Source organism: Caretta caretta, chromosome 1, assembly GCF_965140235.1.
Source record: "Caretta caretta isolate rCarCar2 chromosome 1, rCarCar1.hap1, whole genome shotgun sequence".
In the NCBI taxonomy this organism is placed as follows: domain Eukaryota; kingdom Metazoa; phylum Chordata; order Testudines; family Cheloniidae; genus Caretta; species Caretta caretta.
Window position 1 is genome coordinate 173,843,457 of NC_134206.1, and position 25,266 is coordinate 173,868,722.

The following is a 25,266-nucleotide window of genomic DNA, read 5'->3' on the forward strand; positions in this document are numbered from 1 at the left end:
TGCTGTATATTTTATATGCCAGTAGATGGCACTCTTTATATTAACAGTTCACATACAGTATATACATATCTTCTGTATACCCATTAGTAACACTAAGGAGAAATTTTTATTCCCCCCATCCCAAAATCACTTTTCCCTAGATTACTTTCCCACTCTCTTTCCTCTCCTTCACAGAGGTTATTAGCTGGTGTACCTGTAGCCCCTCAAATAGCAGCACTATGCATGGGGGTCAGTAATCCCCATAATTACTGACATTTGTCAGATTTTTATTTTAGTTACTTGAAATTGTTGTTTTGGAAGGTCAAGTGAATCCTACTTCTTTAAAACACAGAGCTAACCAACTAAAATCACCACATTGAGCAAGATCAACTGGAGATGCCAAAGCCTCAAAATGGGAGCAAGAAATGATGACCAGACCTTCTGCCATATCAGACTCCATACCTGAGAAATGGATGCACAACATTACAGGTAGGGAATTATCAGCTCTATACTGCCAAATTGAACTTATTTCCATAGCGGTCACATGTCATCAAGAATCTAAACCCAAATCTATCAAAGTGGTTTTGATTGGCACCTGGATCAGATCACATCACATCAGACCCAGATGTCACAAAAAACTGAATGGGTTGGAGGCGTTAAACACAGCAGGCCTGATTCTCCATTCCAACTGAGATACACTCAGTGCAGGAGTGGAGGAAGGGGCATTAAAGATGGTTTTAAAACCACCTTTGTGCCTTCTGTACTCTGAAATAACGTACAGCAACTTTAAGGCTGCTCTGGTGTACACTTGGGCTTCTCATTACTTTGTAGTGGCTGCTGACAGTAAACAACAGCCAGAATGCAGTTGTGCTCTGTTCCTTGCTTCTTCCCTCCCCTTAGAATGCTCCTTTTTGCTTGGTTCTAGGGTTCCCACTCTCCCTCACAGTTATGTTAAAAGAATTATTAGTATATTAGCCGGAGTTCCCATAGAACTTTGTGAAGTAAAGATGAGAGAAACAATGAAAATTAGTAGTAGATAAATTTATACCTTGTTTATACAGCAAAAATATGATTTTTATAAGCCTATTGTTGTGACTGCAAGCAGAAAGCCAGTGCAGAGACTTGAGTACAGGTGCAATATATTTACTTATATACTTATTTATATATATTTATTTACTGCATTTACTATCAAGAGCCGAGTATCTTCCCTCTGAACCTACTGGAGCTTAATTTCTTAAGATAAAGATAGTTGACTGATTTATAGATGAAAATATAAGAGTTATGGCCACAGTAGCCTGTCCATTTACAAATGATCAAAGTGACCACTACAGGTCTCCTACTTAAATCTTTTTATTTACTTATCATTATTGTTATTATGATTTTCTCTGGAGTCTGGACCTTGATTATACCTTGATCAAGACATTTGGACTTGAACAAATAATTGGCTATCCCTACGTTAGGTTATCCGTATGCCATGGTGACCTGCAGTGATGATGCACTAGGGGCAGGTGATCAGGTGCAGTAAGTGTGACATTGTATTCCATGAGTATTACAGATATTTATAATATCTAGGTGGGAGGTGGTAAGAACAGGACAATGGCTGAGCGGTGCATTTTCACAGAATACTCTAGAACCCTTGCAAGCTATAGCAGTGCCCAAGGACAGATCTTGGAAATAGAGCCATATAAAGGGGCAAAGGCCATGACCTTAGTACAGAGGAGATTGGACCATAGGGTCCAAACAGGAAGGTATGTTTAACGTTATTTCTTTCTCATCCCAACCCAAATGTCAGTTCCAGGATGGGCTGAGTCAGAAGCCAGCTGACAGTCTCCTATGGGTACCAAGAAACCATGGACTCTTGAGCAAACACACAAGTGGGGTTGATTTGAAAATGTTTGTGGAAAAAAGTTTAAATAACATTTTTCATTTAAAAAAAAAGGAATCTTTCAACCAGCTCTATTTACAAGACACAGTGTAGATACTGAATTCACCAGTGTAGCCAAACTCAAATGTTGAAAAAAATCACGAATCAGAGACAGAGATTCATGGAGTTGGCTTAAAAATAATGAGATTTAGGGGAACTGAGGGGGGAAAAGAAGTGCTGCTCACCCCCACTTTAGGTATAATTATTTCAAGCTAGAAGTGCAACCTTAAAGTGCACACCAAAATATGGGCCCCCCATGTTGGTTGTCAGAAAGGAGAAAGTAAATGGAGGCCCTAACAACTCCTGGGTGTCATTCTTTCCCATTTCCCCTAACTACATTACTCTCCTACATTCCTCCAAGTTCTCCTATAGATTTTTCTCTGCACCCCAGTCCAATATCCTGCCACAATTACGTTTTCCCTCCATGCCTCTTCGGAGTCCCCTGTGCTACACCTAACCCACTTACATTCATTTGCCATCAATATATGTTGTCCTTTTCCCACTGTCTCCGAAACTTCAGATTATCCCTTTCTGTCCCCCACATTCACCAGCACACCTTAAGTGTCCCTCTTTGCTCAGTTTTCCATCTAGTTTCAAAACAGAACAGAGGAAGTTATTATCTCCATTAATTACATCCCAGTTTCTAACCCAAAGAAAGTAGTGGGAGATTGTTACCTGTAATGAAAATGGTAGCAGTTTGTGCTAATACTTCTGGATACCAGAAGACCATGAATAGCTGTAAACTGATGCAGGTCCCACTCAACAGCAAATAAAAACTGCATACTCATTGTAGAGTCAAAAAAGTAAAATCAGACCCTCCTGGAGTCTGATTTACTAATATAATGATAATTCTAAAAGTAACACTACCTGAACCCCAGCCTAAGCCTCCTCCTCAGGCTTGGATGTTTCTAGAATTTCCTTTCCCAGAGGCTACTCCCATCTCCCTTATATTCTGGTTGGAGTCCTACTTTACACTCCTATCTCAGTACATCAACAACACTTAGCTTGTAGCTCCTTGAAGGGCTCCATCACCACCAGCTAACATAGTATGTAGCAGGAAAATTCCTGACATTCTTTTACTGACTCATGATAATGTCACAAATGTTTGACAATTCTGAGCCAACCTGAACAAGAAGTCTTGATGTCTCCAAAACCAGACACAAGAGCTCAATACACACTGATATTGATCTACTCATATGGCCTCCATCACTGTAGTATGTGAATACTACACAAACATTGAATTTATTCCCTCCCCCCCCACACCCAAATCCTCCTGTATTATATTTTACAGATGGGGAACCAAGAAATTAAATTACTTGCCCAAGATCACAAAGGATGTCTGTGGAAGTTATTGAAATTTAACTTAGAGCTTTTGAGTCCTACTGTAGCCCATACTCTGAGGAAGAATAGACTTCTGGTTAAGTTGGGTGATCTGTAAATAGCTAAAATTCTCAAGTTGAAATTATCCTAGCTCTCATATAATAACAACTCAATAGGACTATTTATTTGAGCAAATTCCATTCAACAACCAATTGCAATATATACACATCACATTTAGTCTCTATGCAAACATTCAAATGAAAGCATCCTCCACAGTGCATCTTATCTTGGTACAAGATATAGATGCTCAAACAGAACAGCTTCATGCCATCTCTTGTTCTTTCTTGTCCATGTTTTGACAAATACTTCATTTGAGGAAGCTGAGCCAACACAGGGCAAGTTAAGAATTCCACGAAGTTCTACTGTGTGTTTCAATTTAGGTGTTTCATCCATGTTATTAAATCATTACTGTCTTCTTCACTAGACCTTGGTGAATGGGGTTAGCTGCAGACAGGTTCTAGTCATGTTGTGTGCCCAGTGCTTGGAATCAATATTCATGATAAATTTAGCAAACAAACTAAATTTCACATATGCTTGAGAATGCACTAGATACTGTGATCAGAGGGCTATTCACCAGATCATAACAACACACACAACCAAGTTAAATTTGAACAATGGAAACAGTTTATGAAAATTCAGAAGTGTATTCATTTTCTCTTCTGCATGCTGGAAGATTTCCCTGATTTACTGTTGCCTCAAGCAATAGCTCTTCTGAGCCTTAGGTAAATACAGCATAGCAGTAAAGTCACAGACATTAACGGTGTCCTGAATAGGCAATGAGAAATTATTCTTGTTTAGAAGTTTTAGGCAGGCATATTTGTCCCAGCCACAGCACATTATCCACTCAGAGTATAATCTTTAATTGCTTTTTATTCTTTTGAGTGTTGGGTGCTATTGGGTGTTAACATTGCTGTTTGGGAACACTTCCAGTATATCAAAAGCAAACCTATTAGTCTTCTCTGGCTCACTTTCTCTGTGATTCCCAGCATCATATGACTTGTACTGATAAAGGACATTAATTGGCTAGATATTTCATTCTCTTCTTACAATACTACTTAGCGCTTATATAGACTTTTATGCTTTCAGATCTGGACAAATATTAACAATGTAATCCTCACAACAGTCTGTGAGGTAGTTAAGTATTATAATGATTTTACAAATTGAGTAACCAAGATATTGAGACATTAGTGGCTTGATTTTTCGGAGATGCTGAACCCTCATTTGACTTCCATGGGACTCCACGGGAGCTGGAAGTTGCTCTGCACCCCATCTCTGAGAATCCAGCCATAAGTGATTTATCCACAAATAGAGAACAAATCAAAGTCAGAGCTGGGATTAGAGCACAGTACTTCCTAACTCCCAGCTAGAGCTGTTTGAATACTACAGACGTAACTCTGATATACAGTAGTTTGATATGTCAATGTTCATGACCGTTGTTACTTGCTATTTGTGAACATTCAAGTGTCTGAGAAACAGTTTTTCTTTGTACAAATACCCATGTGGGAATAAAAGTATTATTTATTCAGATCCAAAATACAACATATTCAATATTCTCTGTTTCCAAAGCTTGTCTCCAATCAGTAAAGAAAAACAATACCATGTGATTTAGGTGACTGATCATACAGAATGAATATCAAATAGTGAATCAAATAGTGAATAGCCAAAATGACAGCTTGAAAACAACTCATAGGTTGACATTTATTGAAATCAGACTGCTCAGAAGTGATGTATAAACACAAAATGTCTAAATTCACAATGAATGATCATAGTGACTAAGTCACCCAACTCTGGTCCCAAGCTAGTGTTCAGACAAGTACACTCTGTCCTCCAATGGCAATTAAAACCAAACAAATTAATCCTTTAACTCATAGTAAAGATGGATATCATGTCATATCATATTTATCTCTATATATCATAGAAATATAGGTCTAGAACAGAGCTCAAGGAGTCAAAATCTAGCACACTACACCGAGGCAAGACCATGTAAACCTAACAGGTTTTTTCCAACCAATTTTTTTAAAGCCTTTAATGATGGGGATTTCACAGTTCCAGAGTTTAACTCCCTATATAGTTGAAAAGTTTCTCCTAATATTGAACATAAATCTCCCATGCTGAAGCCCATTACTTCTTGTCCTGCCTTCAGTGGACATGAGAAACAAGTGATCACAGACAGTCCTCTTTATAACAGCCTTTAACATATTTGAAGACTTATCAGGTCCCCCTTCAATCTTTTCTCAAGACTAAATATGCTCAGGTGTTTTTTTTTTAAACCTTTCCTCATAGGTCAGGGTTTTCTTTTCCTAAACCTTTAATCATTTCTGTTGCTCTTCTTTGGATTCTCTCCATTTATCCACATCTTTCCTAAAATGAGGTGCCTAGAATTGGACACAGTACTCCAGCTGAGGCCTCATCAGTGCTGGGTGGAGTGAGACAACTACCTCCCACGTTTTACGTACAATACTCCAATTATTACACTCCAGAATATTAGCCTTTTCACAACTGCAGCACATTGTTGACTCATATTCAATTTGTGATCCACTCTAACCCCCACTTATTTTCAGCAGTACTATCACCTCACCAATTATTTCCCATTTTGTAGTTGTACATTTTATTTTTCTTTCCTAAGCACTTATCTTTATTGAATTTCATCTTGTTGAATTTAAACCAATTTTCCAAGGTTGTTTTGAATTCTAATCCTGTCCTGCACGGTGCTTACAATGTCTCCCAGTTTGGTGTCATCTGCAGATTTTGTAAGCATATCCTCAACTCCATTATCAAACTAATTAATGGAAATATTGAAAGCAACTGTATCCACCACTGACCCCTGTGGGACACCACTGGATACACCCTCCCAGTTTCACAGTAAATACTTGATAACTACTCTTTAATGTGTGCACACAACTGGTTGAAAGACCAGACTCAGTCATTTCCCCTAGACTGCATTTCCTTACTTTGCTTATGAGAATGTCATGTGGGATTATGTCAAAAGTTTTGCAAAAACCAAGATATATCACATCTACTACTTCCCGGCATCCATGAGGCCAGTAACCACGTCAAATAAGGAAATTAGATTGGTTTGGCATGATTTGTTCTTGACAAATCCATGATGATTATTCTTTATAACCCTATTATCCTTTATGTACTTACAAACTGATTGTTTAATCATTTGTTTCAGTATCTTTCCAGGTATCAAAGTTAGGCTAACTGTCTTATCATTCCCAGGGTCCTCTTTGTTCCCCTTCTTAAAGAGAGGTACTATGTTTGCCCTTCTCCAGTCCTCTGGGACCTCACCTGCGCTCCTAGAGTTTTCAAACACAATTACTACTGGTTCGGAGATTGCTTTAGCTAACTCCTTAAGTATCCTAGGATGAAATTCATCAGGGTCTGCTGACATCAGGCATCTACCTCATCTAAATATAGGTCTGTGTGTGGGGAACACACATGCATGAGTGACTCATGTGCGTATTCACAATGGCTGACTTGCTAGTGAGCTAAATGTACTTGCAAAACTTTTTAACCCTTTCTGCAAACTTATGAACAACAAAATTGCTAGTTCATCTTTGCCACTTACTACAATATTTTATGTAAGTTTGTTTAGCTGTTTAAAGTGCTCTCTTGTCACATCAGTCCATGATCTCATTATCACATATCAAGTTGTACTGAGAGAACAAGTCTATTTTTAAACACAACGTAAAGTAAAATAATACATTATTTTCTTTTAAGTTTCTGTCCTTGCACACTGCGCATATTTCCTTTGTTGACTGGATTGTTACAACTGCATCAATATCCTCAACACAAACCTGTCATTTCAATGCTTTACATTTCATTTCAAAGGGTGTATTCTGTATTCCTTGTGAAATCTCACCTCCCACTCTGATGCCAAAGGATATCTCTGTATGAAATTTAGTTTTTACAATGTCAAATTTTGCAAGAAGAAGCTGCATTGCATTGCAAAAGACTAACTTTTTTCCACTTTCAATCTGAAAAGCTCTGCAGGTTGGTTTGATTCACCAATTAAATCTCAATGAGGAGATAAGATTTTTCTGGTTTACAGTGATACTGGCTCTAATACAAATGGTAAAAGTATGCTTCTTACGGAAGACAGTAATGGTATTGCTAGCATGTTGGTAACCTGGAAGTCCAGTCATGCGGCTGAAAAACTCCTGTTGCTCTTTCTTCCTCTGAAAGAGCAATGAAAAGACCAGTGGCAGATTTTAGCTGACTAATGCAAAATACAACAAATATTTATGAAGTATGAGCACTATTGTCAGTGTATTCATGAGATTAAATTAGATCATCATCACAGGATCATGGAAGTTGTACTTTCTAGCTGCCAAGGTTTTTGGGAGGAAACATTTTATCACAGGGTTCATTTACATCATGTACAAAGTTATGCACCATAAGATATCACAAATGTGAATTATCAGCACTTAGACCAACAGAAGTGTAGTCTGCAAAAAATGTAGTCTGGAAAAAAAAGTGCAAAGCTGATTAGAAAGTGGTTGGAACATTTCAACTTTTCACTGAAAAGTTGAAAACTAAAGTATTTCAGCCAAACACGGAAAAAGTTCAATTTAGAAATTCTTCCATGGTACCTCTTGGTCATTTTAATTCACATGCCTGAGGCTTCCATTCTCCTTTAGAGGACAGACTCCCTGGTTGAGCTACATCTCCCATGGTGCCACACATTGGTGAAAGGAGATGGGCATCATGGAAGTCGATGTCTGGCTGGTGATCCCAGTTTATAGAAAATGAGGATACAAGGCAACTGAACTGTAATTACCATGAGGCACTGTGGCAATATAACTGAATAGAAATATTTTGTTTTGGGGCCAAAATATTTCCGTTTTTGATGAAAAAAATCTAATTTTTCCTTAGCAAATGGACACTTCTGGTGAAACAATATTTAATCAAAACCCCAATTTTCTATTGAAAAACTATCTTGATAGATGTTATTTTTTACTATTCCTAGGAAATACCAATCCCACCACCTAATGCACAAACAATAAAAGACCATATGAAGCAGGTAAGAACATTTTGGTCATTCAGATAACTTTTACTTGGCAAACTATGTGATCTATATTGTTTTTACCTGGCAAAAATAGTATATGATCTATGAAATATACAAAATAAAACACACAGATATGTTACTATGAAGTAATTTAACCCCCTTGTAAAGACATGTTCTCACATACATGACCTTGTGAAATGCATTGGACTGTATTGCAAAATATTTGTTTGTTTCCTAGGTCTTCCACAATTATTCTGTGTGACCTTGAGTAAGACCCATAATCTCTCTGTGCCCCAAGCCTCCATCTGTTAATGGAAGATAAGATTTCATTTCTCTCACACTTTGCCCATCTTTAGGACAGGATTGTCTCTTAATATGCAAAAATATGGCTCTTAGCACAATGGAGCCCCAAACACACTGCTAATGCAGTACAGCTAATAAATAATTCTAATAACTTGTAACATGTCCTGTTATACATATTTATTTTTACATTGATCGTTATTGAAAACAAAATGGGGGGGGGGATAATTGCAAGTCTTCACATGCTATACAAATGTAATCAATGTATCAAATAATAAGGGTTGTCAAAACACCACTTTTTGTTCCTGAGTAACAGAAACCAAGTGTTTATGCATAAAGGACAGTTTAAATGTTTAGCAAAGTTCGTATGTTCCTAAATTTATTCATGACAAAACAAAAGAGCAGTAAAGTTGAGATTTTGAAATCAGAATTGGTTAGATTAGGGGCTTCCCTGCCAAATTAAGGTTTCCTATTTGTTGAAATAAGTGAATAGACCAAGAACATATTGGTGACACATTCACTGACAAATATACTGACCATTTCACTCTTGAAGCAATGTATAGGTGTCTTTATTATGTAATATACATTTGAACTTTTTTTACACAGATCATAAATAGACAACTAAGTTGTTCGCAGTCACACCTTTGTTAACATTAAACATCCAATTCCTACTTACTGTATATCTTCTTAGGAGAGAGCTACATAGCATCTTATCAAAGGTACACCTTCTTCGAGAACATTCAAGCCAAAAGTGCCTTCTTTCACCCATAGTTAGAGGCTTCTCACTCCCTCTAATTGGGTTATATGGTCTATTTGTCAATTTCACAAATCAGGAGCCAGGAATGACTGAGCATCCTCCTGTCTCTGGAACTATAAAGCCAATCTCCAGAATTTACTAATTTTCTGAATGATGCTAAGAAACCAGTCTTTCCCCCACTCAGAAAAGTAAAATAGAAACATATATAATGTTCTATGTATCAAACAAATACAGTGTGGCTAGTAATATCAAACCATGTATAATGGTAGTTTTAATCCTGTTTTAATATAGTCAATTTAAGCCCAGTCCTGCTGCCTAAAATTACTAGCAACATTGCCTTCAGCTGCACATTACCCACAGAATAATTGAATTAGACCCAATGCTAGGTTAGAAATAGCTATATGTAAGAACTTCTCTAAGTTACAGCTTGCAGCTCAGAATGGTAATCATCACTGAAAAGAAAAAAGAGAACGAGAAAATGCTTCACAGCAATAGACTGAAAAAAAGTTGTAGAAAACTGTTCACATCAAGAAGCAATGAAACCCTTACTTACAAAGCTTTTAGACAGTCATAAAAAAAACCACAAAACTGTGTGAAGGATCTTCCCAGTTATCAGTGTGAGAAGGTTAAATTATGCTGCGAATCAGAAGCTGCCACAGCAATTCACTTCTATAGTGGGTAGAAGGGAACTCAAAGATGAAGCAGTGATGATGGAATCACAATATTTTATTTAACAGATCAGTCCTTTTATTTAGTAGAAGAATTTATAGAGCAGTGATATGTCAGTAGCTTGGCATTTTGACTGGTGGGGTGTTTCCATTTTAATGTAATCCCAGTTAAAGTTCATGCACTAATAGGTCTCTAAAACAGGTCAGTACTGTTTCATTGTATTTAATATTTAGCAATATTGTTTTATCACTTAAGCAGCAGTTTACGATAATTACATTCACCATGTGACTGGAAGGGCAGTCAACCTAAAGCAGTAGCTCTCAACCTTTCCAGACTACTGTACCCCTTTCAGGCGGCTGATTTGTCTTGTGAACCCCAAGTTTTCTCACTTAAAAACTACTTGCTTACAAAATCAGACATAAAAATAGAAAAAAGTGTCACAGCAAACTATTACTGAAACATTGCTCACTTTCTCATTTTTACCATGTAATTATAAAATAAATCAATGGGAATATAAATATTGTACTTCTATTTCAGTATGATACTCGAGGAAGTTTTTCACTTGTGAGCCTTGTCTGAAGCCCAAGCCCTGCCACCTGGGGCTGAAGCATGTAATTTAGCTTTGCATGACCCCCTGTGGCATGGGGCTCCAGGCAACTGCCCTGCTTGCAACCCCCTAATGCCAACCTCTGCACTTGCAACCCCCCTAAACCCATCACATGACCACCTCCCAAGTTGAGAAACAATGACCTAGATGAATTAAGTACCCCCTGGAAGAGGTCTGAGTTCCCTGAGGGGTACACATACCCCTGGTTGAGAACCACTTCCCTAAAGAGTGTAGTGATTGCCTTCCTGCTCCTTAACTTAAAGGCATAGGTTAAGTGTCCAGTCTCTGAATATTGCTCCCAATTTCCACAATCTGAGAGTTTGTTGCCCCAGTTTAACTAAGGAGTAAGGTCCTCAAGTCAAACTTGAATCAAGGTCTCCCATCTTTTCACCATTAATAGCACCCATAAGTGTGGGTTTCTTTACTGTATGTAAGCTAGATCCTATGTACAAAAATGTGACCCACATCCATTCTGCTCCAAAAGGCTCAAACCCTCTGTTCAGTTTAGCCACTTTTCCAAGTAGGCTAAATAGTTGAGGCTTTCTGCTCCCATTCAAGTTGATGGAAAAGCTCTCATTGACTTCATTGTGAAAGGATCAGTGTTGGTCTTGGAGGTTGTCACCCAGGAAGTCACTAGCAATCATTGTGCAGCTTTTTATTGGCAATAGGCTAACTCAGAATGATAGGTCTTAAATAATTTTTAAAAATAGCAGAACTAAGGCTCAAGATGAGTAGAGTTCAACCATGTAGTGCAGAGGTGGGCAAACTACGACCTGCGGGCCACATTCAGCCCGCAGGACCGTCCTGCCCAGGCCCTGAGCTCCTGGCCTGGAAGGCTAGCTCCCAGCCCCTCCCCCGCTGTACTCCCTCCCCCGCAGCCACGCCACTGCTGCTCTGGGCAGTGGGGCTGCGCACTCCAGCAGGGCAGCGCAACAGCGAGTCTGGCTCCGGCTGGGTGGTGCGGTGGCTAGACATGCTGCTCTGAGTGGCATAGTTAGGGGGCTGGGGCCAGCCGGGGCTGGGGGATTGTGTAAGGGGCAAGGGGTTCTGGGGGGCAGTCAGGGGACAGGGGGCATTTGGATGGGGAGGCAGTCAGAGGATGGGGAACAGGGGGGTTTGGATTGGGGGTGGGTGCCGGGGGTGGGGGTCCCAGGAGGGGGAGGTCAGAGGTCAAGGAGCAGCGGGGGGTTGGATGGGTCGGAGGTTTTGAGGGGGGGAGGCAGGGGGTGGAAAGTGGGAGGGGGTGGATGGGGGTAGAGGCCAGGCTGTTTGGGGAGGCACAGCCTTCCCTACCCAGTCCTCCGTACAGTTTCACACCCCGATGTGGCTCTTGGGCCAAAAAGTTTGCCCACCCCTGGTGTAGGGGCTACCACTGAGTGTATCTGGTAACAGCCCTTTAACAGCCCTACTGGAAGCAGAACTTTTTTATACTCCCACAAAGAAGAAAAGGCAGAGACTCCATATAGTCTACCAACTTAACCATTGGTATCAATTTTATGTGGAAGGAGCTCAGATACTATGATGATGAACATAAGAAAATAGGAACAGCCATGCCGGGTTCCTGCCTTCCAACAGTAGCTAATGCCAGATGCCCCAGAGGAAATGAACAAAACAGGCAATCATCAAGTGATCCATCCCCTGTCGCCCACTCCCAGCTTCTGGCAAACAGAGGCTAGGGACACCATCCCTGCCCATCCTGGCTAATAGCCATTGATGGACCTATCCTCCATGAATTTATCTAGTTCTGTTTTGAACCATGTTATGGTCTTGGCCTTCACAACATCCTCTGGCAAAGAGTTCTAAAGGTTGACTGTGCATTGTGTATTTCCTTTTGTTTGTTTTAAACCTGCTGCCTATTAATTTCATTGTGTGGCCCCTAATTCTTTTGTTATGAAAGGAATAAATAACACTTCCCTATTTACTTTCTCCACACCAGTCATGATTTTATAGACCTCTATCATATCCCTCTTTAGTTGTCTTTTTTCCCCCAAAATGAAAAATTCTAATCTTATTAATCTCTTCTCATATGGAAGCTGTTCCATACCCCTAATTATTTTTGTTGCGCTTTTCTGAACCTTTTCCAATATATCTTTTCTGAGATGGGGGACCATATCTGCATGCAGTATTCAAGATGTGGTCATTTCATGGATTTGTATAGAGGCAATATGATATTTTCTGTTTTATTATCTATCCCTTTCTTAATGATTCCTAACATTCTGTTAGCTTTTTTGACTGCCACTGCACATTGAGTGGATGTTTTCAGAGAACTATCCACAATGACTCCAAGATCTCTTTCTTGAGTGGTAACAGCTAATTTAGACCCCCATCATTTTATATGTATAGTTGGGATTATGTTTTCCAATGTGCATTATTTTCCATTTATCAACATTTAATTTCATCTGCTTGTTAGATCAGTTTCCTCCCAAATAGAAAACTGTGGGAGGGAGCCAAAGGACAGAAACATCTTGGAGGGATCATCTTGCAGAGTTGCCTTCAGTCATTGAAGAGGGAGAAATTTGTGCCCCCAGTCTCCATAAAGTTCCACACCCAAAACACACAAATCCCAAGGAATCTACATGAATCAAAGACTATTTGCTGGACCCCCTGGCAACCTTCCTTACTCTCTGGAAGCAAAATTTCAGTGAATCTGTGTAACTGGGACTTCTCCCTGCTGCAGGTCTCCTTAAAGGGATTTTACCCAGTGTGGAGAGGGACTACAGAAAAGATAATATAACTTTGGGAAGTTTTGTCTTTTTTGAGTAATCTCTATGGGGATAATAGGTGCTGAAGCCCTGTCTGGATGCGATGAATGCATCATTCAGGATGACCATACATGCATCAGAGAAGTAGGGGCACATTGTTTTGGTCAACTGAAGACAGAAAAAGAGTATTTCTAGCCACTGCAATTACCTTGGTTCGAAGTGTTGCAATGAATGCCCGAGGCTATTCCCTTGATTATCAGAAAGTGGATGTCTTCAAAAGAAGATGAAACTATAATTCCCACCAATTCCTCAAAATATTTTCCCCTTCATTTAACCATCAACATTCATCTTCAGATACAGCTTGATCTAACTGGTTTTCATCAAGACTCCAGTTTCTCTCAAACCCTAGGATAACTGTGAGGCAACAGGGAAGAAGAACTATAGAGCTGAATATGCTACCACTTCAGTTCTGTTCTTGCTGTCGGTATTGTATTGGATCACTTGTAAATCTTGGGCATGTTACAACTTTTCTGTGCCTCATTCCATCCATTTTTTTCAAATATGTGTAATGCAAATTTTACAGGGGTTGTGTGTGGCTGGATTGTTTGTGAAACTTCACCACCACCAAGTGTAAAGCACTGTGTTGCACAAACAGGAAATTCAAGCACTAATACCTGCAAAAGAGTTGTGAACCCAAACTTCCTCCTTTGTGTTTATATTTCTGAAGAATTCTAGTCAAAAAGAAAAGTATCATTTACTTCTAAATCTCTCTGCAGGGGTAATGACTTATTTACCTTTTGTTGACTATAGTGTGTCAGTGTGAGATTATCCTAGCCAGTATAATTAGTGTCTAAAAAGGTGCTGTGCATATGCACATTGCACATGAATATATAAAGCAATTATAGGTTTCAGTAAAAACAAAAGCCCTCATACAATGAGATATTTCTAATGAAAATATTAGATAAGATGCATCTCCTCAGGTACAGTCTCAAGATGGCACTTAGGGAATTAAGCACGGAAGTCCTGTTATTTTCAATAAGCTGCAAGCACAAATCATTTCATGGCATATTGAACTTGTTTTGTACCTTCCTGATCTGTGTAGAAATGATGGATAAGCTTGGCTATGTACCTCAGTTTGTTTAGACAGCTAAGGGAATTCAAGAAGAGTGGCTAGTGATTCTATGGAGTCCCTATTTGGAAGCTACGTTTCTTATTGGGCGTTGAGGGGAGAACACAAGCAGCACCCAGAGAAGACAGTTAAAATAAAGCTCAATGAGTCTTTGCTTGACTTGGATTCCAGAACCTCATTACTGGTGTATATTGTCACCACCAGCCAACATTGTGCGTGTTCTTGTCCTGAAAGGTGTGGAACAACCGATCCTCTTTCAGAATCACTTACCAAAAGCCAATGGCTGAGTGACTGGTACTCAGAACAACTCATTTCTCCAGCCTTTTTCTTTAATCACTAAATCCCCAAATTGATACTCAAGTCTTCTCCAAAGGGTAGAAACTGTGAATAGCACGCGAAAGAAGATACAGGAAATTGAGAGGGAAATGAGGTGTAGGGAGAGATGAAAGAAGTTGGTGTCAGTGAATAAGATTTAGAGAGAAGGGAGCTGGTTGATAGCCTGATCTCTCAGGTAAAGGAGTAATAAGAAGAGACAGAAGAAAAGTTAAGCAGGGAGACTGCAAGAGGAGGAAAAAAAGTGAAGAACATTCATTGGTGCTTATGAGAGGGCTGCCAAAAATTTAGGGCTAGATTGTGCCCTGTCCTGCCATGGCCACACAAAGGCATAAGAGGGAGTAAGGAATATTCTTCCATGTAATTCACTTAAGGGATGGTCACAACTGCAACCCTTGACAACTTAGATTGCCAATTCTTTGAGGCATGGACCTTCTCTTCCTATGTGATTATACAGGGTGCAGCACAGTAAAGGAACCTGACTGAGGCCTCTGAATACCACTGTAGCATAAATAATATATAAATCAATAGTAATAACAGTGCATGCTCACACACACACACACACACACCTTCTGATCTGACATAATCTCAAGGGCCTCGGCGAGACAGTTCATCTTAAAAAAAATTAACTACCACAAATACCAAAGAATAAATAAAAATTTAGCTAATTTATCATTTTTTTAAAAAAGGATATGGGAATCTGATGCAGAAGCTGTCAGTGACTAAAGATCAACCACATCTCAAAACAAGGCTTTTCAAAATGGGGAGTGTTAAAATGTTGCAGGTATGGGGGAGTGTGTGAGGGTAATTAGAATAAGCTCCATACCTTAGGTGCCACTTCCACTAAAGCTCAATCATCTTTCAAGCTGAACCACAATAGTGGAACTCCTTGGGACAGGTGGTGTCATTTTTCATAATACAATAAATGCATTTATGTATTTGGACTGACTAGTTAAATTGTGAGTACATTCATGATGTTTTAGTGTAAGTATTGAAGCTAAGGATTTTGTTTTATTTATTTATTGGTGTAATCCTGCATTCAATACTATTTCATAGCTCAGATGCTCTAACTTTAATTTTCTTGTCTGTTATTGTTAAACCATGCTGGCAAGGCTAATTCCCTGCTCTGGCACTTCGAGTACAGCAGTTGGGGGCCTGCAAGGATTCTAAAAATTAATACTGGCCACTCCAGGCTTGTATTAAATTCCCAAGGTTGCAGCTTTTCTCTGACCTTGGATTGGTAGATGCTGCCACCACCCAAGTGCAGAACCCTTTTGAGAGGCTAGGAAGGCGCACTTGGGAATTCCTTCCTGTGTGGTACCTTCAAGCCCTTTCATCCCCCCTCCAGGGAAGAGCTGAGAAAGGAAAAAAAAAAGAAATCAGTTATTGACACCAGCTAATTAAACAACGTGCACAAACCTCTTAAGACACAAAAATCCAATTCTGTTCTTTAAAAAGATAAATTTTATTTTTAAAAAAGGAATAAAATGCATCTGGGAACTCAGGCTATTGCTAGATTTTAAAAAGAGCAACTACAAGGATTAAGCACCAAGAATAGCTTTCTTGAGGTCCAACTGAAAGGTTACAAGCAAAACAAAAGCACCTGGGGTTAGCACAAAGGAATCCACAAACCATAACGAAATAAAAGGGATAAACCTAATCATGTCTTCCTAGACATTTCCTGATCTACTTACATATCTGGGTTTTTCAAATGAGTAGTTTCTATGATACTGTTGATTTTCATACCTGGCCCAAGCTTTTACAGCAAAGCTGCTGCCATGTCTGTCTCTCCCCCAGAGAGGGACAGACAGACAGACAAAAAGGGAGACACTTCAATTTTAAAAATTTCTAGCCTTCCCACTGGCTCTTTTGGCCAGGTGCCCACTCACTTCCTTTTACCTATGCATAGCACTGAGACTTTTGAATCCTTTACAGGTAGAGCAATTAGATAACAGCTACTAAGAGGGATTTTATAGATACTGGCTGGCTGGGTGTCCATAAAAGGGAGCTACCCCCACCGCTTCTTTATCACACATGCTGTTTCTCTCTTCTATATTTGAGTATAAAAAGTTCATTCCTTACGACAGGTCTACTGATGAAAACCTGCATAGAAAATGAGAGAAGGGCAAGAATGGAAATGCTCAATCACGAGGTTATTGAGAAGAGAATAAATTGGAATTAACCAGATAACAGAATTCACCTAGTATCCCAAAATGAGTATATTATGAGGGTACCAGTACTGTTATTGCCCCACAGGAAAGACTGCTTGGAGAACCACCAGCTTCTTTGTTACCTTTATTTGGTTACCACTGTACAAATATGATACGGTGTAGGCAATCATTAGAAAGCTTGTTCTGATCAAGACAGCCCAAATGACAAGCACTGCAGGTTTTTGGATTTTATTTTGTTTTTAAATGGGCTGATGTGCGTTTATAGATACCTGATCATGCTAATAAATTTTGTAATAGATTTTCTAGTTATGGGGAAATTGCATTACTAACAGGAGGGGAAAACTCTTTTTATAACTGATAGTGAAATACAGTAAACTTTGTGATGTGTGCATGCATGCACACTCTTTGTACTAATGAAGGAAAAAGCTTTGTTTGTATCCCTTAGATCTTATTTGCTTTCTATTAAATTACTACCTTTGAAGCTGCTTCTGTTTTATTGAGTCGAAACCTTGTAATTGAATACCCAATAAGAACCATGTTTTTTACTCAAGTTAAATAGCTGTAGTTACACAGTGCCTACTTTAGATTGCCAAAACGGGTTTAAAAATGTAGGGGTAAATCCTGGGGTGGGGTTATATTTTTATTACACTGTGTCAAAGATCACTTCATATTCAACACTTTGGGATCAAACTTGCAAACACTCACTTTGCATTATGCTCATTATCATGAAGAACCCCACAAAAATATATCTGGTAAACATGGACAGTTTTGTACCCATAACATTACTTAAGAATGGGAATTATGTGTCTTCTCACTATCTCTTTTTTATTATTTTATTATTATTATTATTATTATTGCAGAAGCACCTAGGAGCCCTTGGAATAAACAGGAATCCCATTATAATAGGTGCTGTATAAACCCATGTGTTTATACAGCATCACTATCACAGAATGGAAGCACCTCAATCATTAATAGATTTTATTCTCAACATGCCTGTAAGGCAGGAAAATATTATCCCCATTTAACTGATGGGCAGCTGAGGCACACTGTAAAAAAGGTCACACTGGAAAGTGTGTGTGTGCACCAGAAAATGAACCCCAGTTTTCTAGTGCCCCATTCAATCCTACCCTCTACTCTTCTAGCTATTGTCTGAATAATACCTTCCTCATCAAAGCTGGTCATATATATATATATAAATTAGTACAGGTAGAATTATTTTTCTACCTTGGACTGAGTTACTTATGCTGTGACTCTGAATGGGGGAGAAAAAAACCCAGTGTGATGCTTTTTCTCCATCTTTACAAGGAATTATTTTGCTTGTATTCCTTTTTTGTGATGAGGGGTTAGCGGGATAGAAACAAAGCAAGAGAAAGCGTAGAAAAGCAAACCTGAGTGATTTGAGGCATCAAGGCATTATTCTTAAAGCTCTGTTGTTCACCAAATGCAAACCAATAACTGTTATAAATACAAGTGACAAAATATGAACCAGCCTGCAGAAGTGGCAATATAGGTTTACCTATGCTAAAACTGATTTTAAACATGGTTAATATATTGTTTACATAAATCAAAACCTATCACATTTAAAGTGGACAAAAATCAAAGATCTCACTTAAAAAGTTTTAGAAACACTTTTACAATGCTATTTATACAATAAATTTGTTTTATACTTTTTGTAACTTCTCTTTGCCATTTTTGCTAATTATCAAAGATATTTAGGGTAACATTTTCAGAACTGCATAAATTCCATTTTCAGAATTAACTGAGGTACTTGGGAGCCTAAATCCTACTGGACTTAGGGTTCTAAGTGCCCAAAGGTACATCTAAACTGCAACTGGAGGTGTAATTTGCATCACGTGTAGACATACCTGTGCTATCTGTACTCTGGCTAGCTTGCTAAAAATAGCAGTGAGGATGTGGCAGCGTGGGCTAGCAGCATTTGTACGTACCAGGTGGAGGCTTTGCTCTACTGTAGAAAAAGCAAGAGGTTCAGACCCCACATCAGACCAGTTGATAATCCTATACCATCTCACCGTGTAACCACTAGCCAGACCAACCCTGAACTGGGGTACCAAAAAATCTAAAAAAAAAGTGCAAGAAATTTACATTTGTGCAGTTCAGCATTTTAACCCCCCCCCCATAGGAGCGCCAATCTGCAACCCCCAATATGTCAATTATCAGTGCACAAATATGTATCTCTCTTCCTAACAGTTTATTAGCAATATCCCTCTCCACAGTCTATTATTCCCCTCTCCGACATATCCATCCATTCCTCTTCCCTCCCAAACCATAGGTCACTCTCCCCTTCCAGTATCACCCTCCTTCAACTTCCCCTAAGTAAGCTTGGGCAGAGCATTAGTTCAACATGATTTGTCTATGTTGGAGATGTTCCAGATCACTTTTCTTCCATGTTTTATCCCTTCCCTACCTCTTGGGTATGTTTTAGATTATACACTCTTGAGGGCAAGGACAATGCCTTTGTCTAGGTTTGGAAATAGCTTAGGATAATGTGGGTACTACTATAATGCATCAATGATAATAGAGAAACTGGTGCAAGCTGCTACATTATGTTCATGGCTATTTTATCTTTTAAGACTATGTCTGTGACAAAAGAATCCACTTGTTCATGTTTGGAGCAACTTGCCGCTGAAATCAGCAACACAAGGGCCTGCAGTTCTTTGATTCTGCTTTCATTAATAGGAGTTATTCACTGAAAATTATAAAGTGTTTCCCAGGACACTATTATAGTGTATTAATCCCTCAACAGGATAAAATATTTAAAATGCTAGGAAAACAAGTACAGATGTTTTTAAGCTTCAAGAAATTTATGAAAAAGAAATGGAAATATAGATTCTAGGCAAAGGTAAATCATAATTTTTGGCCACTAGATCATCATTAAAGAAAGTAATGTGTTCCTTCAGAATTCTAATACAAGTTGCTATCTTATGTATATCTAATCATATTAACATATTATACAATATGATTGAATATTTTAAACAGCATTCAAGGTATGGTAGGTTCCTCCCAAAAATAGACAACAAATATGATCCCCACACCAAGGAGCTTAGAAACTGAGGGCCAATCCTGCAGACACATTGGGTGAACTCTCGGACCCTTTGAAAGTTTTGACATCAACTCAGCGGAGCCAAGATTTCACTCGAAGATTCCATTGGAGTTAATGGAATTGTTCCTGTCAGTAAAGTTACTCTTACAAACATTTAAAGGGTTGTACCCAAATATTAGGTCTCATCTACAGGGACAACAAGACAGTAAGGAAAGAAGGAATAGGCAGAGGCAATATCAAGATAACACAGTTGAGAGCTAGTGTATTGCATGTTGAGGTTATTTTTAATCAATTATTTTATACATGAATCAGATTTATTTATTTATTTATGCTATTCAAGAGGAAGTCCATATGGGACAGTGTCTTTAATTTCTGGTAATTAGGTTGTCGGAGGGCAGAGCTGCCTGAAGTGCCCTCCTGCAGTAGACATCAGCATGACAGATTTGCTTCCTCCATTTCCCTTCTTTAGAATCCTCAGGAATACTCCAAGCTATTTTCCTGAATATAAATATAGCCCTTGTGGGGTTCATTTATAGTAATGTCCTATGCACATAAACCATAACTAAACAAGTCCTAGAAGTCCATCAACAACCAGCCCCAGTGTCACTCATCACATACCAGCTCCAGAGTCTCATCAGACCTCTTCCCGGCCTTTAGCCCTCTCCATCCCTCCAATTTCAGCTTTCCAGCTTTGACAACCAGCAGCTATTTCTTTCAGCCTTCAGCTACCTCTTGCCTTCTCTGGCCTGGCCAGGACTGTCTAGCTCAGAAATATGAGCATACTAGCCCCCAACTGGCTTCCTGATAAGTCCTTCCTCTTTCCATGGAGGGCAGGCAGAGACCCTTCTGCTCTCTACAGCTTTCCCCAGAGATTTCCTCCAATCTCCTATTTCCCAGGTAGCTCTCAACTACATTTTCTCCTCACTAAACCAGCCAACTCTAACTCATGAAGTATTTCTCTTTCCTGTGGGCCCAGGTGTCTTCTTTTAAGTCCAAATGAAATGAGCTGATGAGTCACAGTTGTACTTGCATTGCTCTCTCTTAAAAGGCCAGTCTAAAACAGTGACGCAGAAAGCTAGTAACAGATTATAGTGACAGTAATCTAACATATTGGTCCAGCCAAAATAGAAAGAAATCAGTGGACACACATACAGTGCACACAGAATCTTTTTCAAATAACAAAAAATTGTAAAAAATCAAGCATTAGTTGTATTATAAAATTTAAAAGCACAATTTTCTTACTACTTACTTTTTCTTAGGCCCTTTCTTTCTCGCAACTCCCATCAGTAAAGTTGCACACATTAAGTGCTTAAGTATTTTCAGAATCAGACCTTCTTTAGACAAACAAAAAAATATGGTGTCTGCAAACCCTCTAGCTCATACAATCAGTGAACCAGAACAACTGCCATGTGATCAACCATGACCAATGAACCCCGCTTGCAAATCCAAACTAAGTACTAATATTTTCTTAAACAGTGAACAAAATCAGGACACAACTTCAATGGTATTTTTCAAATCTAAACTCTTCTCTAAATGTGACATTTTGTTTGCAGTGTTGTTGTAACTGTGTTGGTATCAGGATATTAGAGACAGGATAAGGAAATATCTTTTATTAGACCAACTTCTGTTGGTGAAAGGTACAAGCTTTCAAATTAAAGATACGGGAAAAGTATTCAGAGTGTCATAACTAAATACAGAGGAATCCTACAGACAACTATATATAAGAAACCCATGGGTCACCACATATACCTTTACAGATTCAGTAATCACCCCATACACATCAGGAAATCTTTTGTCTACAACTAGGCACTCAGATACTACAGAACAGGATACACACCTTAACACACTTAAAATCTCCTTCGTCAAACAAGGACACTCACCAGAGTACATCATGGAGTGAGCCACTCATATATCCTGAGAGAACTTGCTTCAATACAGAAAAAACAACAACAACCCTGTGACCACACACCCCTAGTTGTCACTTATCACGCACACTGGAATCCATATTGGGTATCATTAAACAATTAAAACTCATACTTGACATGAACCATATCCTGAAAAAAATGTTTCCTGAATCCCCTCTTCTGGCCTTCAAACAAACAACCTTGAAAAGCTCATCATTAGACGCAAGCTCCATAGACTAATTAAAAGCAGCACCAGATCATACCAGAACATGCAAAACCTGCAGACATATCTCCACTGCTACAATGATCAATACTCTACACAAGATTCTTTCAAGATCCATGGCTCCTACACATGCCTATCACAACATGTGGTGTACCTCATCCAGTGCATTGAATGTCCCAATAATAACTACGAAGGTGAAACCAAACAATCACTATGTTCTTGAATAAACTAATACAGAAAAATGATAAAAGAACAAGAACACTCAGTGGGGTGGGAGGAGGTATTGTTTCATATTCTCTGTGTGTATATAAAGTCTGCTGCAGTTTCCACGGTAAACATCTGATGAAGTGAGCTGTAGCTCACGAAAGCTCATGCTCAAATAAATTGGTTAGTCTCTAAGGTGCCACAAGTACTCCTTTTCTTTTTGTAAAAGTCATGGGTATTTTTAGTAAAAGTCATGGACAAGTCATGGGCAGTAAACAAAAATTCACGGCCTGAATCTGTCCATGGCTTGTACTATATACCCCTGACTAAATTTTGGTGGTGGTGGGGGCGGCCTGGGGGTGCCGCGGGTGCTTGGAGGGGGGCAGCCCAGGAACCCCGCTGGTGCTGGGGGGGAGGGTTGGCAGGGTTGGCAGGCTCCTTGCGGCTCCTCAGGAGCAGCGACATGTCCCTCCCTCAGCTCCTAGCTCCGTGTGCTGCCACAGCTCCAGTTGGTTAGGAACCACAGCAAACGGAAGCTGTGGAGTTAGTGCCTGCAGACAGAGGCAGCATGCAGAGCTAGGAGGGACATGTAGCCACTTCCAGGGAGCCCCAAAGGTAAGTACCACCCAGAGCCCTTACCCCCTCCTGCGACCCAACGCCCAGCCTTGAGCTCCCTCCCACATGCACCCAAACTCCTGCTGCTGCTGGTCATTGGGGATTGGCCCGAGACTTCCCCAGCAGCGGCTGGTGTGGCTGGCCTAGGGGCTGCCTGAGCTGCTTAGGTGTCCCCTGGGCCAGCTGCACCAGCCTCTGCAGAAGTCACAGATGTCCCGTAAAGTCACAGAATCCGTGATTTCCATGACCTCCATGACAAACTCACAGCCTTACTTATCACCCATTTCACAAAATGAACACTCCATATCTGACCTCTCAGTCCTTGTCCTCCAGGGAAATCTGCACAAGACCTTCAAAAGATGAGCCTGGGAGCTTAAATTCATTTAGTTTTTTTAGAAATTAAAAAATCATGGTCTTACTAAAGTCACTGACTGGTTCTACGGCTTAATGCCCCCACCCCCTCCAGGTTTTTGAAGCTATGCCTGAGGAGTGGGTCATTGTCTGCTGATCACCTATTACATGAGGCCAAGATCAAAGGCCCAACCTGTAAAAAGGAAAGACTGACCTATTCATAGGATTTCTGGTTTTGAATCTGAGACATGAACTTGTAACCATAGGAAAAAAAACAGTTGTGGGATTTGAAGGACTGACACGTAACAGAACCTGAGATTGGAGCTGGGGTGATCTCTGCTAAGTTTTTGTAGGCATGCATGTAGGTTCTTCTATTGTTTTTAATATGTTTTCTCTGTACTTCACCTTAAGAATAAATGTACTTGTTTATAAAGATCTGTGTGGTAACTTGTAACTGTACGTCATTACACTGTTCATTGTCTCTGAAGGGAAAGTAAAATGTAGATGCTGGCCTTTCTGGGCAGTCTGGGTTGCTGGGAATATCACAAGGAATCGCACAGCATGGAAAAATCCCAGTCAGGAGGTAGATGGATGCAGGTCTCTATTCAAGAGGGGTGAAGGCTGAAGAGCTCAGAGCCTAGAGTGGGTGACCTCGGTGGATCTCGAGGGGAAAATACAGGTGCAATTGCCTTGAACTGTGACAGATAGCTTTCTGGGAAATTTTATTCTTTAGTTACAGAAGGAATTGAGAGACAATGGTGATGGGCATGTTATAAATACCAAAACAAACAGACCATTAGCATCACCTCAAAAGTATCTTCTTCCCAGAAGAGCTGAACTGAACTCCCTTAAAACTGTTTTTGAGGAATCAGAAGGTGCTACTGTTGAGCTGCAAGAGATTTACTGTCCTTCTGGGAGCTAAAAGCAATACCTCGCTGCAGTCCCAGCCCCTACTAGCTAAAGTGAGACACTGGGAGCTGGTCTACACTAAGGCTGTAAGTCGACTTAAGTTACCCTACTTCAGTTACGTGAGGTACGTAACTGAAGTCAGTGCAACTTAGGTCGACCTTCAGTGGTGTCTACACTCTCCCAACAACTTACCTTCTGCCTCTCAGGGAGGTGGAGTACCAGATGTCGATGGGAGAACACTTTGCCATCTACTTACCTTGTCTTAACGAGACCCACTAAATTGACACTGCTGCATTGATCGCACAGTGCTTATTTAGCCAGAAGTATAGAAAAGCCCTGGGTCAGATTTATTCCTAGAGTCAACAGTTAATTTGGCTCACTATGCCTGTGCCTTTTACTTAATGGTGCACAATGTCACCAATACATGGACAAAGCAGCCCTTCTATCGTTTAGCATTTTTTATTTAAGTAAAGATGGTATCAAGTGGTGGATGACAATTCAGTGATTATACATGGTTTGAGGTTAGAAGAATAATGTTTTCAGTCTCTGCATTATCATTGTGATTCTTCCCTTACATTATGTTTGTAGATCGGTGCCTGTTTGTGCATCTCAACAGGCGAATACTATATTTAGCTAATTTGACATCACTTTTTTTGGCAGCACTCTCACTTAATTTAAGTGAAAAGCTCCCTTGCATATTATGCAAATACACAATACAGCCTTGTGATGAGAAAAGAATATCACATTTTTTTTCTATTCTAATTTGTCCCACTGGGACAAATTGAGAAGTCTAATGAAATTTGCTTCCTTCCCCTTTTATATTTAAAATAACATAGTTGTCAACACACAGAAAGTGAAATAATTTTCTGTGTCATACACATTAGCAGGAAATCTAAACAAGCTATATTTGATGTTATCTGACCATTACTACCTTCCTAGAAAGATTCAATGGGTACAATATTACGTTATTTATACTATGAATTTTGTTAAGGCACTGTTGCAATTACTGTGTTATTGCAGGTTTCAGAGGAACAGCC

General features: G+C 39.5%; 1 long non-coding RNA gene across 8 annotated transcripts in view; it reads left to right on the top strand.

Annotated features, from left to right (window-relative positions):
- The window catches only part of LOC125644402 (uncharacterized), a 356,210-nt gene that overhangs the window by 54,342 nt on the left and 276,602 nt on the right, over window positions 1-25,266 (top strand). For 5 of the 8 annotated variants that reach the window (XR_012670415.1, XR_012664244.1, XR_012664246.1 and 2 more), the window contains exons 3-4: window positions 332-468; window positions 8,256-8,309. This is a non-coding gene — a long non-coding RNA (uncharacterized LOC125644402). Of the gene's footprint in view, window positions 1-331; window positions 469-8,255; window positions 8,310-13,037; window positions 17,425-25,266 lie in introns of those variants that run through there. The other 3 variants (XR_007358991.2, XR_007358992.2, XR_012664248.1) reach the window with 3 other exon arrangements.